This window comes from Gymnoscopelus braueri (genome assembly GCF_963280865.1).
Source record: "Gymnoscopelus braueri genome assembly, chromosome: 12".
Taxonomy (NCBI): Eukaryota; Metazoa; Chordata; class Actinopteri; order Myctophiformes; family Myctophidae; genus Gymnoscopelus; species Gymnoscopelus braueri.
Genome location: NC_137614.1, coordinates 38431651 through 38449150, shown reverse-complemented (window position 1 = coordinate 38449150; position 17500 = coordinate 38431651). Strand labels below are relative to the sequence as shown.

The 17500-nt window shown below is 43.5% G+C and overlaps 1 protein-coding gene across 1 annotated transcript in view; it reads right to left on the bottom strand.

Moving 5' to 3' along the window:
• The window catches only part of LOC308096548 (plexin-A1-like), a gene marked incomplete at its 5' end in the record, with an annotated part of 336263 nt that overhangs the window by 140516 nt on the left and 178247 nt on the right, over positions 1–17500 (bottom strand). The window lies entirely within an intron of this gene.

The window sequence follows — 17500 nt, the reverse complement described above, 5'->3', positions numbered from 1 at the left end:
CATGTGTGTGCGTGTGCGCATGTGAAAGAGAAATAGAGAACATTTGTGAGTGTGCATGTGTTGACGCTGCGTTTGGCTACTTTTGGTGAAGAGATTTGGTGTAGAGGAGGGGAAAAAAGGAGCAGAGCAACTACAGATCCCTGCCTAGTGCATAGGGGTTTAAGGGGTTAAATGTGAATGTTCATCAGTACATTTAATTGGTTGGGAAGTTTGTCACTCAGCAGTCTGCTCACCAGAGACAACGTTGGCACTGTGCATGTATGCAAATCACAAGACATGTGTCATGTTTTTTCTGCCCAATTCAGTCGTTGCCAATTGATTCCTCAATTTTCAACCTTTTTCACATCAAGTTCCATTATTTATTCAGCATTTGAGCCACGGACCACCGTTTGATGAGATCTAGATCTCTCAGACCCAAAACTTTGAATATTTTGTTGTCGTTGGATAAGATTTTGTCCACAATTCCATGCTGTATTGATGTTGGTACCAATAGGAGAGATGACAGGCAAACGTTGATCAAAAGAACAATTGCTTAATTAAGTAATGCAGATGTTTAACAATAATTTAACTCTTGAGAGCGTAAAATGAAACCTAATGGACCCGTAAGGGTCCATTAGGTTTCATTTTGCACTCTCAAGAGTTAAAGATCTACCTAATAAGGGTCCATTTGGTTCCACCTGGAAGTAACCCCCTCAAGGACCACAGGTGGTCCCCAGACAACTGGTTTAGATGCTCGACAAAGCCGGATTATAACCAAATGGACCCAAATGGTCCATTTGGTTCCATTTGTACACTCTCAGAGTAATGGGGGTCTGTGGCCTAATGTGCATACCAAACTGGGGGTCCTTGAAATTACACAGTTTGAGAACCACTGCATTATATAACTGGTCTTGTTGAATGTTAACATTTCTGAATGAAGAAATTGCATTGCATATCAACGTTTCCAGATGTGTGGACCATGTCGACATCTCATTTCCCAAGTACCACGTGCAATTTAGAAGTAGATTACAGAGCTGATTACAGGGGCGCCATTTGAGGTCCCCAGGGGATGGCACCCCTTAGCGTTCACATTAACCCATTAATACCTGGAACGCATCTGTGTCACTTTTAGATTTCTTTAGGCTATTCAAAAATAGCAGATATACAAGCTCATAGCGCGGCACCGAGTGCCGCGCTATGAACTTGTAGATCTGCTATTTTTGAAAAATCGTGAAAAAAATACATTTTGGATTTTTTTCCAAAAACTGTTAGGATTTAGTTTTTTTTTTATTATCGCCTCAGGTCTTAAAGGGTTAATACACATTTTCTCCACCTCTGAACTCTTTTGTAGATTTGACTCTTGCGAGTGTGTATGTTTGCACGCGTGTGCATGCATGCTTGCATGCATGTGTGTGTGTGTGTGTGTGTGTGTGTGTGTGTGTGTGCGTATGTATGTGTGGCTATGTCTTGTGTTTAGGTGGCTGTCAGCCACTCTCGCATCTGTTACGTTCCACGCATCTCGAAGGGAATACTTTCCAAAGTCGGATCACTGAGGCCCCAGATGGCATCACAACACAACGCATTGAATCCATGTAGCGTTTAAGAAAACAATACAACAAGACAAAAACACATTGATCTTATCGGGAAATACAGTCTCTCAGTGTCAGATGTTTTCACGCACGCCTTTTCATTTTCGTTCGCATACCCTGGAGGGATGGGACCATCGACTGTTTATATCCCGTAGGCCGGAGGGACTGTGCTGGAATTGCTTGTTAGTTGTCTAACTTGCCTACGATATAACATGAATAAAGCAGAATATATACAATATATTATAGCTAAATAGATACAGGAGGAAAGACTATTGTGCTGTGCTGTCAGGTGTGGGAGTATTTGTGCTTAAGGGGAGTAGGAAGTATTGTTGCTATGGAAACGGTAAATGGTGTCCGCTCGTTGTGGACTGTCCAGTTTTAGGATGCTGCAAACCACAGTTTTGGGGAATCTGTTGCAAGTGGTCACACCATTGAACTGAGCTCATTCTAAATCTTGTATGTGAACGGTGCTACGTAATTTGTTTAAAAACTATTTTTACTCTGTACTTTTTTTTCTGACTGACTGACGCATAACGGCAAAGTGTTTTTTTCCCCCTGGAAATTGGGTTGAGTAAAAACTGTAACACGATAACACTGAGTTTTTATCTGCGTCTGTGTGTACTTATCAGTCACATCGTTCTCCAGACACACACACACACACACACACACACACACACACACACACACACACACACACACACACACACACACACACACACACACACACACACACACACCACGTATCTCCAATTAGCCAATCAAATCCGTGCTGCTGCTGCTCATTACGGTGATTCTGTGATTTGTTCAATCAGAGCAGAAGTCCCAGTGTGTGAACACCTGTGGAGAGATGTGGATGGGGGGGGCCTGGATGGGGGGGCCTGGATGGGGGCCTGGATGGGGGCCTGGCGTCACTCTGTTGCTGTTGAAGGCGTCCCGCCATGTCTCCTCCACTGGGACCCCCTCCTTTCCTTCCCGAGATTGACAGACAGACATGAAGAAGAACAAGAACTTTTAGTTGCTGTTCGTGGTTGTAAATAGATATGTGTTGCTAATATTAAAACACACAGGCAGTGGCGTTGGTACCTTGTCACGGTAAAGCCTGATGTACACGTCGTCGAACCGTACGCATTGTCACTCCCACGTCGTAATACAGTAACGAGTCGAGCAAAATCTACTGTCACATTGTACGTTGGACGCGACAGGCTCCCCCACGCGATGTCTGCTTCTGCCGATTTGGCGTCCTTCTGGTTGCAGAACCAATAGCCTTGGAATTGCAAATCCTGTCGTCCTCATCGACACGCGGCGTGACAGTAAAAGCGTGTCGCATCAAACGTCTGACGCTTGGTCAGATGTTGCCCAACTCGTCAACGTAGTGCGACATGTGTGTGAGAGTGGGTTGTGTTCGATGAGGTATAACTTAATTTAAAAAATAGCAGATACACAAGCTCATAGCGCGGCCGAGTGCAAAAACCGAGTGCCGCGCTATGAGCTTGTAGATCTGCTATTTTTGAAAAATCTTGCAGATTTTTTTTAATCTTTGAATATAATTTATATATATATATTTTTTGTTTTTTAAAGCGAAAATGTTTTACTCAAATCTTTGCTTCTGGGGATAAATCCTAACAATTTTTTTTACGTATGTTGCTATAATATCAGTGGTGCTCAAACTTTTTCATGTCTAGGACCCCCAAAATGATATGTATTTGGCCGCAGACCCCCATCTCAAAATGTGTTGTTCCAGGGATCCCCAGAAGCAAAGATCTGAGTTACAAATGTTCGCTTTGAAAAAATATGTTATTCAAAGATTTGCATACATTTTCAAGATTTTTCAAAAATAGCAGATCTACAAGCTGCTATTGTATATCTGACCTTGTATATGACCTTGTATATCTGCTGTTTTTGAATAGCCAATGTAAGTATGAACTCATTGTTAAAGTGGTTAAAATGTAAAATGACGGATGCTTTATAGCAGTGTTACAATGTTTATGTCACTAGTGTCTGTCTTTTAATTTTGACGCTCACACTTCATCTTTTCACTTCACGTATTACACAGAGTATCGTCGCCTCTCTTTCTCTCACTCTCTGTTTGGCAGGGGCTGAGGTATCTATCTGTTTCTGGGTTTCTCGGTCTATCTATCTCTCCCCATCTCTCTCTTGTGGTGTCTCTCGTCCGTCTTGTCATCTAAATTAACAGGTGGGGAATTTAAGCCGGGTAATTTCATTTAAAATATTAGATGATTTAACCGCAGCCTCCTTCTCTGTCACTCTCTATGTCACTCTCTCTCTGTGTGTCTCTCTCTGTGTCTCTCTCTCTCTCTCTCTCTCTCTCTCTCTCTCTCTCTCTCTCTCTCTCTCTCTCTCTCTGTCTCTCTCTATGTCTCTCTCTCTCTCTCTTAAATGTAGCACTTGCGCTTCGTCTTTTATCACGAGTATTAAATTAGTCTTTCATCGTCTGTCTGTCTGTCTCACTCTCTCTCTCGCTCCTTCTCTCTCTCTCTCTCTCTCGCTCTTTCTCTCTCTCTCTCTCTCTCTCTCTCTCTCTCTCTCTCTCTGTGTTCTATGTGTTTTTTGGCAGTGCCTCTCAGCAGTGACTAGGAGTAATTGAATTGTGCTTCTCTGGTCTCTCATTGGGTGTGGCTGAGCCAGACGTCTGTCCAATGAGGACCCCACATTAAACTTCTATGATCCCCACCCACTTTTCTCATCTTCTCTGTCATTCTCTCACCCTTCTCTCTCTCTCTCCACCAAAGTTTGAGAGGAGAGGAGAGGAGAGGAGAGGAGAGGAGAGGAGAGGAGAGGAGAGGAGAGGAGAGGAGAGGAGAGGAGAGGAGAGGAGAGGAGAGGAGAGGATTTAGTTAGGTTCTCTCCTGCAGTCCTGACACAGAGAAACTGTGATTGGCTATGGAAACTCAGCACCTTGTAAAATATACATGCTGTATGCTGTATGCTGTGTGTGTGTGTGTGTGTGTGTGTGTGTGTGTGTGTGTGTGTGTGTGTGTGTGTGTGTGTGTGTGTGTGTGTGTGTGTGTGTGTGTGTGTGTGTGTGTGTGTGTGTGTGTGTGTGTGTGTGCGTGCGTGCGTGCGTGCGTGCGTGCGTGCGTGCGTGCGTGCGTGCGCGCGCGCGTGTCTCATTGATCGGAGAACAGCAGCGTGTCTTTTATTTACAGGAAGATGGGGATGAAGGTGAGGATAATGATGATGTTGGCAGCAGCTCGCAGAGCGAACGCAGTCGTAATAAATATGTGATGATTCACAGAAGCTGCAGCCATTTTAAAGGAGAATTTCGCCCGACCGTTTTCTTGCCCTTATTATGATATTATGATATCCTAGGACGAGTGTTACAGTACAGAAATGTCATAACTCAATAACTGGTCCGCCGCAGTTAAAAGCCCGTGCCTATGGTGCGTGTGCCCGACCGGAAGTGACGCAAAAGCGCGGCTTACGGTGAGGGACATTCTAGAGCGACGCGTTGTATAGTGTTGTGTCACTGTAAACATCAGATCTCTCGCGATACAAAACTTTTTAAAAAAGCTATTAAAATACACGATTGAAAGCAAGCACCATATAGGCAAACATTCTCAAAATTCAAGAGACAAAATTCTCCTTTAAAGTGAAATGACAAAGAACACGACTTGAGTCACCTCGGACAGTTAAATTAACCCTCTAGGCCTATATATATATATATATAGTGTTGTTTTGTTTTTGGCCTAATTCCTCTTGCAGAGGTATTTGTCCTCAAAACAATTCCACTACCTTCACTCCCACAATCAGCATGAAACAGGCCTGCATTAAACATTTTTTTTTGCAAATGACAATTGAATCGACAAGATACAACATTAACAACTAATATGACTAGGTTTTCTCCAAATTGTCCCCTTTACCTACAGTACGTATGTCTCTACCCCCCCCCCCTCCCCCCCCGTTCTACTCCACCTTCATTAGCTGCAAGTGAAACGTATGTTAAAGATGAAAGAGATTGAATGAGAGGTACACATTAACATTACTACTTGAGAATTTCACAAACAACAGAATCGGGGCAACTATAAGATTCATTCTGTGGTAGAAAGGTGGGGTTTTTTTTGGCCAATGCCGGAGGGGATAGAAAGAGAGAGAGAGAGAGAGAGAGGAAGAGAAACAGAGAGAGAGAGAGAGTGTCACTGCTAAGCAGGATAGACACTGTTGGCGACTAGCAGCTCATGAACCTGTGAGATATCCTTCTCAAGTGTAATATGTAACTTAAGTCGCACTTTTATGTTCAGGTAATCTCTCTTGACATAATCTCCATTCAAGTCCAGGTTCTGTCACAGCCGTGCACATTGGCTCACTTTAAAAGTGGTCGATGGCTCTCTGTGAATTTCAAGTGGCTTTGACAAATCGTGGGTTGAGTCGCGGGGAGGCTCTTTGCTAGCTCTGCAAATCTGTCTCATGAACGGCGCTCTCATCGCCGCTCCAATCCCCAAGAGGGAAAGGGCAGGTTGTGAGGGATATCGCAGCCACGGTGACACTTAGAACTGAATATACACCGTAGGAAAACAAACCATTTCCAGACGCATGGCCTCTGTATTCAAGCTCGTTTCACGGCTGTGTCAAATGACCACGGCCACCTAAAGGCTGGTTTATATTTAGTCGTAGGGCAGTGTATACATTTGTGCATTGTATGTGCAATCACATAAACAGTTTCCAGCTTGGCTAATTGGCACAACACACTGTTGCAAGAGCTTTCAGAAATGCTGTCAGGCAGAAACCTTGTACATCCAAACCCGGAACCTTTTAACACATTGACTGCCAGCATTAAAACATAGTTTTTCATCCCCATTCCAGCAGTTGTTTTTTTTTACCTTATATTGACGATACACAGATGTAAACAAAAGATGTCTGGGGGGAGGGGGAGGGGGAGGGTGTCCTCTATCCACCACAACAACAAAAAAATTTACCTCGATCGGCCATTTTGTTGCTACCGGCCGTTGAATAAGGCTCGTTTTCACTAAGAAAAGAAAAAATCCGAGCCAGGTGTGTTTTCCTACAACTGATAACATAGGAGTGGACGGAGGTGTCATTTTTTTGGGATGACGTCACATCCGTCCATTCCTTCTCTCAGAGTCAAGGGATCATTCCTAAGTTGTGTAGGGGGCCCTCTTGTGGAATTAAAAAAAAAAGACGTCCTTGGCAGGCAAGTGTTGGATTTGAAAGGACGTTTTGAAACGAAAGAACCCGTGTTAACAATGGATGCAATATAGCTATTATTTAGTCACAAGCTCTTGTTAATACTTGTCATTGGTCTCAATATAAAATGCACTTAACCACTTTCAGCTTCACTTTCAAAATATCAAAAAAAATAAGCTCACTACGTGCAATGTGACGCGTTGTGAGGTTATAGATCGGCTATCTCCACTCTCGCATGACGAAGTAGGGCATTCACTTTTCTGCCCGAAAGTTAAAAAGAAGAAATGACAAAAAGCAGCCGTAACGAGAGAGAGAGAGAGAGAGACGGCGGGCACGTTCCTTCCTTTAAGCGAGGACGTCTGGGCCAGCAGGCAGACAGACAGACAGACAGCTCCAGCTAGCTGGCCACTGGCAGAGAGAGAGCGAGCGCTGGCAGAGCGCGCTGACAGCCCCGCCGCCCAGATTGATGCTCATCCGACGCGACCGGCAGCCCTTTGGGGTGACTGCTGCTATTCTAAGATGTTTTTTGTTTTTTTTTAACCCATTCAATCCGGGGTACGCATCTCGTGTCATTTTTAGATTTCTTTGGCTATTCAAAAATAGCCGATATACAAGCTCATGAGCTTGTAGATCTTTTTTTTTTATCGTGAAAATGTGTGCAAATCTTTAAATATATGTATTTTAAAGCGAACATTTGTAAAAATATTTTGTTCCAGGGACCTCCAGAAGCAAAGATTTGAGTTACAAAATGTTCGCTTTAAAGAATATATATTCAAATATTTGCACACATTTTCACGATTTTTCCAAAAATAGCAGATCTACAAGCTCATAGCGCGGCACTCGGTGCCGCGCTGTGAGCTTGTATATCTGCTATTTTTGAATAGCCCAAAGAAGATCTAAAACGACACCGATGCGTTCCCCGGACTGTATGGGTTAAATACGTGCAGCCATGCCAGGCCCTGGGCCCACCGAACTATATACAGTCAAGTTCAACACCGGTTTGATCTTGATGAGACGAGACGCTGTGGGAGCAGGTTAAAATGGCCGTGGTCAATAACGCTAACAAGGAGATGTGATTTGTTTCCCGCGAAACACAATAAGACAAGAGGATGTGTTTCTGCTGCTGAAGGTACTTGGATTGTAGTTGTAAAGGACAAAAGCGTGTCTTGTCCTCTCTCTCTTTTCTCTCTGTCTGTCTTTGTCTCTTCTTCTGTGTCTGTGCCGTGTACGACAAGCACTTTAACTAGAATGATAACTATACAGTGCATCGTTCACAAGCCGGTAGCGCTGTCGCCTCACAGCTAGAAGGTCCTGGGTTGGGTTCCCGCCGGGGACGCTGTGGGCGTGTCCTCTCCTTCGCGTCATCAGCGCCTATACCCTAGGTGGGGTTGGCGAAAGGGCCTTTCTGTGTGGAGTTTGCATGTTCTCCCCGTGTCTCCTAGGGCTCACAAAAACATGCAGTAATCCTGGTCGCTATACCGCTATAGTTGGCTCTCATGCGTTGAAGGTGGCATGAGCTCGGCTCTGGGCTCCCTAGGCTGGCAGGGGGAGTGTACCGCCCAGGATTACTTAGACAATTGGCACTGGGTGAAAAAGGGTTTCATGGGATAAACCCCCCCCCCCAAAAAAAAAAACAATTGTCTTTGTTATAGTTGAAGTGTGGACCCTGCCATCCACGATTGTTAGAATTATATCTTTATACAGTAGTTATAGTTATTTGTGTAAACTGACCTTTTTCCTCTCTCCCTCTCTTTCTCTCTTTCCCTTGGCAGTTTTTACTCAACCGGTGTCCAAGGAAACTAATTAGAGTGTAGCATATGTGCCTCTTGCTTCTCGTAGGCTATAGGCAGATAGCGGTACAGCGGTAAGGCCGGCGTTCGCCTTAACCGCTGTAATATAGACGTCCTTTGGGTGTCAAAATCAGAATGCAGAAGAACACACCTATAGGCCCCCCGCTCCGTATCGATTGACCACAATGTGCAGACCAACTCATGGAATAAATAGTTAGTTGTAGGCTCAGGTGTAAGTGTAACTTTTGTGAACGTTGCGACCCCAGCCAATAAGACACACACACACACACACACACACACACACACACACACACACACACACACACACACACACACACACACACACACACACACACACACACACACACACACACACACACACACACGTGCGCGCACGCACACAGAAAAGGAGTGGGAGAGTCCGTAGGAACACCTAGCAAATACACACACGTACAATATTTTTACTAGACTTTTGTAAATAATACATCACACCTTTATCGATTCAGGGTTTGCTGAAGTGCTGTCTTTTCCCCCACAAAGCACTGCTACACACTCACACTGTATAGGTCTACACCAGTGATCTGACCCTGTGCGATCGCGGCCTTCAACATAGCGCTAGCCACCAGGGCAGTTGGAAGGCGAAGTCCGTTGCTCCGATTTTTTTGTGGAACAGGAGTTGTCAATTCACTCCCATGTGCCTATGTTTCCCAGCAGCATGCATTCCGGTTACTACCTGTCTTTTATACTAGTACCATAGTGATGCATAAAATGAGATGCAGCTCTTTCGATGGACATCGAGAAGGAGAGAGAGAGAGAGAGAGAGAGAGAGAGAGAGGTTGAAAGTGAGATTGTTGAACCTCAGCTAGGGGCCAGGGCTATTCCAGCATGGCTGGTGTTGCACTCGGAGCTCAAGCTAGTTGGTTATTCTGCATGGCCGTCTGTCGTGTTCCCTGTGGGACTGTATTGGGCAGAGGTGCATCAATTATCCATCAGGTCTTGTAGGCTGCCGTTCCTCTCCGCTCCACCACTTCAACTTTAGACTTTTATCCACTTTCATGTCAGTCAACTTCATCTTCGTTGGCCGCGGTGGACATGCCACATTGCTGCTTCCATTTCATTTTCTTAAGACTGAAATTAACCACTTAAGCCCTATATATTTTGTCATATGATAATAGCTGATCTACACACGTTGCGAGCTTTATATAGATTTTCCATCTTTAACATTTGTATAAAATATATTTTTAAATTTACATTTCTTTCCCCCCCACTATAACAACATGCCCATATAGGGCTGCCAGGTTGAAAGTGTTTAGATTCAATGAAGCAGTACTACGGTCTCAGGTCACACACAATGCAACTCCAAAATACGATAATTCAGCGAAGGCAGTTCATCATAGTCTGTTAACAGTCTATTCCGCTAACCTTATTCCCAGTCATGTGCGCGTCTGGTATTCCCCTGCTTGCCTTTGAACCCATTAACTTGGCAAATATGGATTACTTGGGTTTTATCCATGCATGTCTTAACAGTATTCCCAATGGGAAAACATGAGGCCCTAAGCACCATTCCGGTTTCTAAACACATTAAAATTTTCCCGAGCTGGGACCGGTCGCTTCCATGGAAATGTGATTCCCACCTGAAATGTCGTATTCCCAGATTTTCTGACCTCTTGAACCAATTAGCTCTACTTAAGGCTCTCTTGTTTGCTTGAGCGTTAATAGTTTATTCCCAGTTGCAGTGGTGGAAGGTAACTAAATACATACGTACACTCAAGATAGATAGATAGATAGATAGATAGATACTTTATTAATCCCGAAGGGAAATTCAGATATTCCATAGCTCATACACGCATACAGTAAGGTTAGTTAAAAACACAAAAAGAGGGGGCACAGATTAAAACTGAGAGAAGATGTAAAAATATATATTATGAATAAGCATAAAAAGCATTAAAACTGTGTCACTGGGAATAATAATCCTTTGTTATTGCACATGGCCCATCTGTAACTAAAACTATCAGTCCAGTTCATAAGCCTATAGCTGCACAAGTTGGTGCACATAGACCCATAAATAACTTAAAGCTAGTAGTCCAGTTCAAGAGCCTTGCGGCTGGTCATGGAGTTAAAGAGCCTAATTAAGTACTGTATTTACGCAAAATCTTGAGGAATTCATAATGTACTCCTTACTAATTCAAATTTGTAATACTTTATACTTCTACTCCACTACATCTCAGAGGCAAATATAGTACTTTTTACACTACAATTGTTTTTGACAGCTTTAGTTAGATTTAGTAATTACCGGTATAACTACAAGACATACATTAAGTGATAAATGATGATGTAGTATTATAGGTTAAGCTACTGTCAGGGAGAAATCAAGCTCTCTAGTTCTGACTGAATATTAACGAGAGTTTTATTAAAAAAGAAGGAAGATAATAAACGAATGCATTCAGGACGAACCAATCTTTACCAGAGCAAGACGGTATCTTAAGCTTAAGTTGGTCTTGAAGCTCATTAGCCACCACTTGTCCCTGACCAAAAGAGTGAGATCAACATCCTGTTAAAGTCATCTGTATATAGACCAATTAGATAATATATAATGAGCACTAATAAGCTCTTCGCAGTACCTGTTCAAAGGCAAGAGCATTCCGTTCTTAGATAAGGAGTTTCGACTCCTCGCACACTGCCCGCTGAAGGCATCGTGACCTCATTAAACCTAACAATCCCCGCGTTTGTGCATTCAAACTCTGAAATGCACAACAAAGTACATTCAAATCAGCCCCACCTTTACCAGTTGCAACATTAAAATGACGAAGACATTAATTACAATCCAATAATAGGATTATAATTGTATGTAACATTTTGAATACAAGATTTAATTTGTGGTAGTGTTTTATGTAATTAAAAAAGTACTTCTTTTGGCCAAATAACCGGTTGTTTCAGTGAACATGTCTCAGTGATATTCACATGCAGTTTTTTTGTGTGCACGTTTTTTGTACCCCCTTTTCCCCCCAATTTAGTCGATATGTCAAGTAATTCCTCCCCACACACATTTGTGTGTTGTCACTGCTGTCGTATCCTGCTGACTCACCTGCCAGTGAGGAGCCCCCACCGGGAGGACGTAGAGCCTCATCCCACTCCTCCCGCCAAACACTCCTTGCTGACAAGTGCCGCCCCCAGCCCGTAGGAGTACGTGAGATGACAAATACCCTCCCCCGCCTGGCTTCCCTCCCCCGAACACGGGCCACTTGTGTTCGTATAGATAGACGTTCGACAAAGCCGGTTGCACCACAATGGATTCGAACCCCCAGCCTCCGTGTGGTGGGCAGACACTGTACCACTGGGCACCTCCCTATGCAGTTTCATGTCTCAGTGATATTCCCATGCAGTTTCAGTGAACATGTCTCAGTGATATTCCCAGTTTCAGTGAACATGTCTCAGTGAAATTCCCATGCAGTTTCAGAGAACATGTCTCAGTGATATTTCCAGTTTCAGTGAACATGTCTCAGTGATATTCCCACTTTCAGTGAACATGTCTCAGTGATATTCCCACTTTCAGTGAACATGTCTCAGTGATATTCCCATGCAGTTTCAGTGAACATGTCTCAGTGATATTCCCATGCAGTTTCAGTGAACATGTCTCAGTGATATTCCCATGTAGTTTCAGTGAACATGTCTCAGTGATATTCCCAGTTTCAGTGAACATGTCTCAGTGATATTCCCAGTTTCAGTGAACATGTCTCAGTGATATTCCCATGCAGTTTCAGTGAACATGTCTCAGTGATATTCCCATGCAGTTTCAGTGAACATGTCTCAGTGATATTCCCATGCAGTTTCAGTGAACATGTCTCAGTGATATTTCCAGTTTCAGTGAACATGTCTCAGTGATATTCCCAGTTTCAGTGAACATGTCTCAGTGATATTCCCAGTTTCAGTGAACATGTCTCAGTGATATTCCCAGTTTCAGTGAACATGTCTCAGTGATATTCCCAGTTTCAGTGAACATGTCTCAGTGTTATTCCCAGTTTCAGTGAACATGTCTCAGTGATATTCCCAGTTTCAGTGAACATGTCTCAGTGATATTCCCAGTTTCAGTGAACATGTCTCAGTGATATTCCCAGTTTCAGTGAACATGTCTCAGTGATATTCCCAGTTTCAGTGAACATGTCTCAGTGATATTCCCAGTTTCAGTGAACATGTCTCAGTGAAATTCCCATGCAGTTTCAGTGAACATGTCTCAGTGAAATTCCCATGCAGTTTCAGTGAACATGTCTCAGTGATATTCCCATGCCGGCGTTCCAACCACATTAACAACGTTCCCGGTTTGAAGCAGCGTCCAGGCTTAAACCCACAGGTCATGTGGTAACTGTTACCACGGCGACCACAGTGAGGTGGCCGTGCTGCAGTAGCGTGTGTCTATAATGTTAACGTGCAGGGAATTCCCCTGCTGTAATATTATGGGATGTGATGTGGTTAGGACAGTATACTGTATGTGAGAGCTAACACCCACAGTGAACCAAGACCTAACTCTTGAGAGTGTACTCATGTAACCAAATGGACCCGTAAAGGTCCATTCGGTTACATGTGTACGCTCTCAAGAGTTACAATTGGATACATTTATACTGAGGATTTTACACAAGAGTGTAAGCAGCTAAGGAAGGATGGAAGGATGTCAGGAAAAAGGAAAGAAGCAAGGGAGGAGGACAAGATGAAAGGAAAACATAATAAAACTAGACGGGTCGCAATTCAGGGCAATTGCAAAGTGTGGTTGCGCCGACGCCGGTCGCAGGTTGCCGCCGCCCGGACTTGAGGAATACGCTTGGAGGAATACCATCGGAGGCCGCGTGACGTGCCATTAGAATTTGGTGCTGATTGGATCCTGCGTTCGTGATACATGGCGTTTTGATTTGAAGAAATAGGCCCCTCCCACTAAAATAAATAAGCCCCTCCCACAAATGTAGCGGGCCAATGACATCGTCATGTCACTCCTGAGATCACCTGCTTTTCAATTTGAGAGGAGTGATCCCCCCAAAAATCATGTTTTTGCATCAAACGGTTACGTTTTGCACAGTTGTGGCGCCCCCTATGGGTCAAAGTGGAAATGCTTTTGGGGATTCGTTGAGTAAAGCACCCTCGACATGTTATTCAAATTTGGGATCGATTGGACGTTTCGTTCGTGATTTTTGGCATTTTTGGTAAAACGGGCTCCTCCCACTAACTTTGGAAGCCAATTACGGACGAACGGTAAGGACTATCATAATGCCGTTTGGATAGGTTTATCGCATGAGTCCATAGATCACGTGTACCGATTTGTGTGCGATTTGGAGAAAAAAAAATCGGAAAAGGTGCAAAAAGTGTGTTTTGAAGAAAATTCAAAATGGCGGAAAATCTATCCTGACGCAAATGGGCGTGGCCTATATGGGGAGATGCGTCGTGACCCAAGGAATCCAGGTGAAAAGAAATTTTGATTTTACGACCTACGGTTCAAGAGTTATAGGCAAAAACGTAAAGGGGGCTGTTATAGCGCCACCATGAGGCCGACTGGTGTATAATTTTGTTTAATAATTTCGCACTAAATCATGAACCTCCCCTGCAAGTCTTGTAACTCTAGCCCTTACGGTATCTGAGAAAAAAATACTTGAATGGGCATTTTTTCATTTTCCCATTAAAGTGGATGGGGAAATTTAATGCACTAATAAATCAATATCAATTAAACTATGGAACCAATCTCTTAGCAAAGTACAAGCGCACGATTCCCGGTGAAGCCGGTCATTTTGACATATGGCACGAAATTGGGCAAAAAAAACTGTGGGAGGAGTAGCAGCCCGAAATATAGTTTATCTAGAAACATCAACATATGGTTTTTGCATCAAAAGGTTACATTTTGAGCATTTGTGGCGCCCCCTATGGATCAAAGTGGAAATGCTTTTGGAGATTTGTTGAGTAAACCACCCTCGATATGTGACTCAAATTTGGGATTGACTGGACGTTTCGTTAGTGATTTGTGGCCTTTTTTGTAAAACGGGCCCCTTCCGCTAACTTTGGAAGCCATTTACGGACGAACGGTATGGACTATCAAAATTCTGTTTCACTCCAGATTATCGCATGGGTCCAGAGATAATGTGTACCGATTTTTGTGAAATTTGGAGAAAATATGTGGGAGGAGGAGCTAAAAGTGTGTTTTGAAGAAAATTCAAAATGGCGGAAAATCTATCCTGACGCAAATGGGCGTGGCCTATATGGGGAGTTGCGTCATGACCCAAGGAATCTAGGGGAAAAAAGATTTTTATTCTAGGACCTACGGTTCAAATGTTATAGGCCAAAAACGTAAAGTGGGCTGTTATAGCGCCACCATGAGGCCGAATGGTGTGATTATTTATTTAAATAATTTCGGACTAAATTATAAACCTCCCCTCCAAATCTGGTAACTCTAGCTCTTACGGTTTCTGAGAAAAAAATACTTGAATTTGAGTTTTTTCACTTTTCCATTAAAGTGGATGGGGACATTTAATGCACTAATAAATCAATATCAATAAAACTATGCAACCAATCTCTTAACAAAATACAAGCACACGATTCCCGGTGAGGCCGGTCATTTTGACATATGGCACTAAATTGGGAAAAATAAACTGTGGGAGGAGATGCGAATAGAAAAATTGTTTATCTAGAGAGAATAAAGTTTCTGTAAAACAATAGTCTGGTTGCCCATTCGGGCAACCACACTAACTATAATAAAGTTGACCTACTGAGCAGCAGGTTGAGTTATATGGATTTTGCAGCTTTACATATGATTTAATTTTTGTATTTGAAATACACGTTTCAAATTACTTATTACTTATTTTTTATTTGGATATACAGTACTTGCAACAGGATACATTCACATTGGGGGTTATTTTGCCTTTAGGTTCCTGAAACATCTTCCACATCCATAGACACTTTGTTGTGGTCAGTTTGATCAATCTATCTCCCTTAGGCCTGGTTTATACTCTGGCGTATGACGGTGTGTGTCGCATGACGAAAATAGACGGCCTAAAAGCTCACGTTCGATATTAATGGCTATTTTTAGACGCGCGACACCGCCGTACGACGAAGGCTTTAAGCCTGGCTGTTTTGTGGCTAGCTGCCAATCACTGAGGTCACACGCTGTTGTGCCTCTGTTGCCATTTTGTGGTTCCACTTCTAGATTAATTTGGCACTTGTTGCGGGGGAAAAGTCACAGCTGCTGGCACGGTGCCATAATGACAGTGGGCTGGCTGGGTAGGGTACATGGGGCCCTATCTTGCGCTCCGCCTTTCCCCTTATGCCTAAACCTTTTTGGCTTTTTTTTAAAACTATTTTGAAAAACATTTTAAAATTGTTCAAATAGCCAATCTACAACGTTGTCGATGTAGATTGGCTATTTGAACTATTTTAAAATGTTTTTCAAAACAGTAAAAAATGCCTACAAAGTTTAGGCATCAGGGTTAATCAGGCGGCGTGCAAGATAGGGCCACTAATGTGTTTTTTTATATTTTTGGACCACCTCTATTTATGCCATAGAGGTCCGTGGTCCACTGTTGGAGAAACAGTGGGATAGCCTCATCTTAAAGTTTCCAGAAAAAGTCCTAGCTGCTGTCAGTGTGCCATAATGGCTGCAGGCTGGGCAGGCTGGGTGCGTTAGTGCCTATAGATGTGGTGGTGATGGATTAGACACCTCCAAAGTGGGGTTGCGGTCTCTCTTCTGCGCACCGGTGTCTATCTTTGACATTCTTCACAGTTTGGGTCCTGCATGCATGTGGTCGGGTGTCATACCTTCAAGGCTTCCAAAAAAGAAAGAAAAAAAAACTCTTTAGATCCCGGTTCCACACCACGCTGGCTGTCCATTACAAGCCCACACAACCCCTGGAGGCATATCTCTGTGTTCCAAAGGTGTCTGTGTCCAGTTGGCAGGTATAGCGCTGCTGACATGCTGGTTGCGAGTATGCTAGCATAGTCCCGGTCTCTCCCTCGGTGTCTCTCTGGCTGGGTGGTTATAGTTCAGCTTCCATGCCTCTATGACCCATCTGCTTGCTAGGACGGAGCCAGGAATCAGATATAAATGCATAAGGGCGGTTTGGCATCCGCACCAGAGCTATCTTGGGAACTGATGTCCACTTGAATGATGGAAGGCTCACATCCGGAAACAGACAGGTCAGGAGCTCGTGTACATTTGCCAATTCATGGTCCACTTCCAAAAACTTTTGTTTGATGGAACTTCAGAGGGCTGTACCGTCGAATGTCCATTAGTTGTTCTGCATTATTTCTGTGGACTTAACCATTTAAACCCTCTATATTCTCAGGAATAAACGGACCTCACCAAATCTCTTCGCCAAAAACAGCCGATCTACAAGCTGACAACATGTCACAACGTGTTGTAGACCCCCCCCCCCCCCCCCCCCTCTAAAACAGGGGTACTCAACCTGTGGGTCGGGAGCCCCAGGGGGGTCCCCACATGATTTTGGGGGGGTCCCCAGATGAGTTTCAAGTGACAATTTAAGAACTTTTAAGACCTTTTTAACACCTAAAAAGAATTACCATCACAGCATCAAAAGTAATCAACAAACTATACTAGAAAAACTGGTCAAACATTGGCCAAATTGTCAAATAATATAAGAAAGAGGCAAAACATTTGAAAATAGCTGATCTACAAGCTCACAACGCCTCGCAACGCGAGGCGTTGTGAGCTTGTAGATCAGCTATTTTCCACAATATTTATCTGGGGGGACCCCAGTTCAAATAAGATTATTTTGGGACAGCCTGAAAAGGTTGAGAACCACTGCTCTAGAATATGGATTCTGGGGTTCAAGTGGTTAAACTCATTGTTTTCTTTGGTGGCCTTCCTGCCCTGGCTTTTTGCCTTTGTGCCCTCAAAAAATGTACTACACACCAAAGGTCAAGTGGCCTTGCCCCTAATTAACATGATTACATTCCAGGCCTGTTACAAACGGAACTCATCTGAGTTAAATC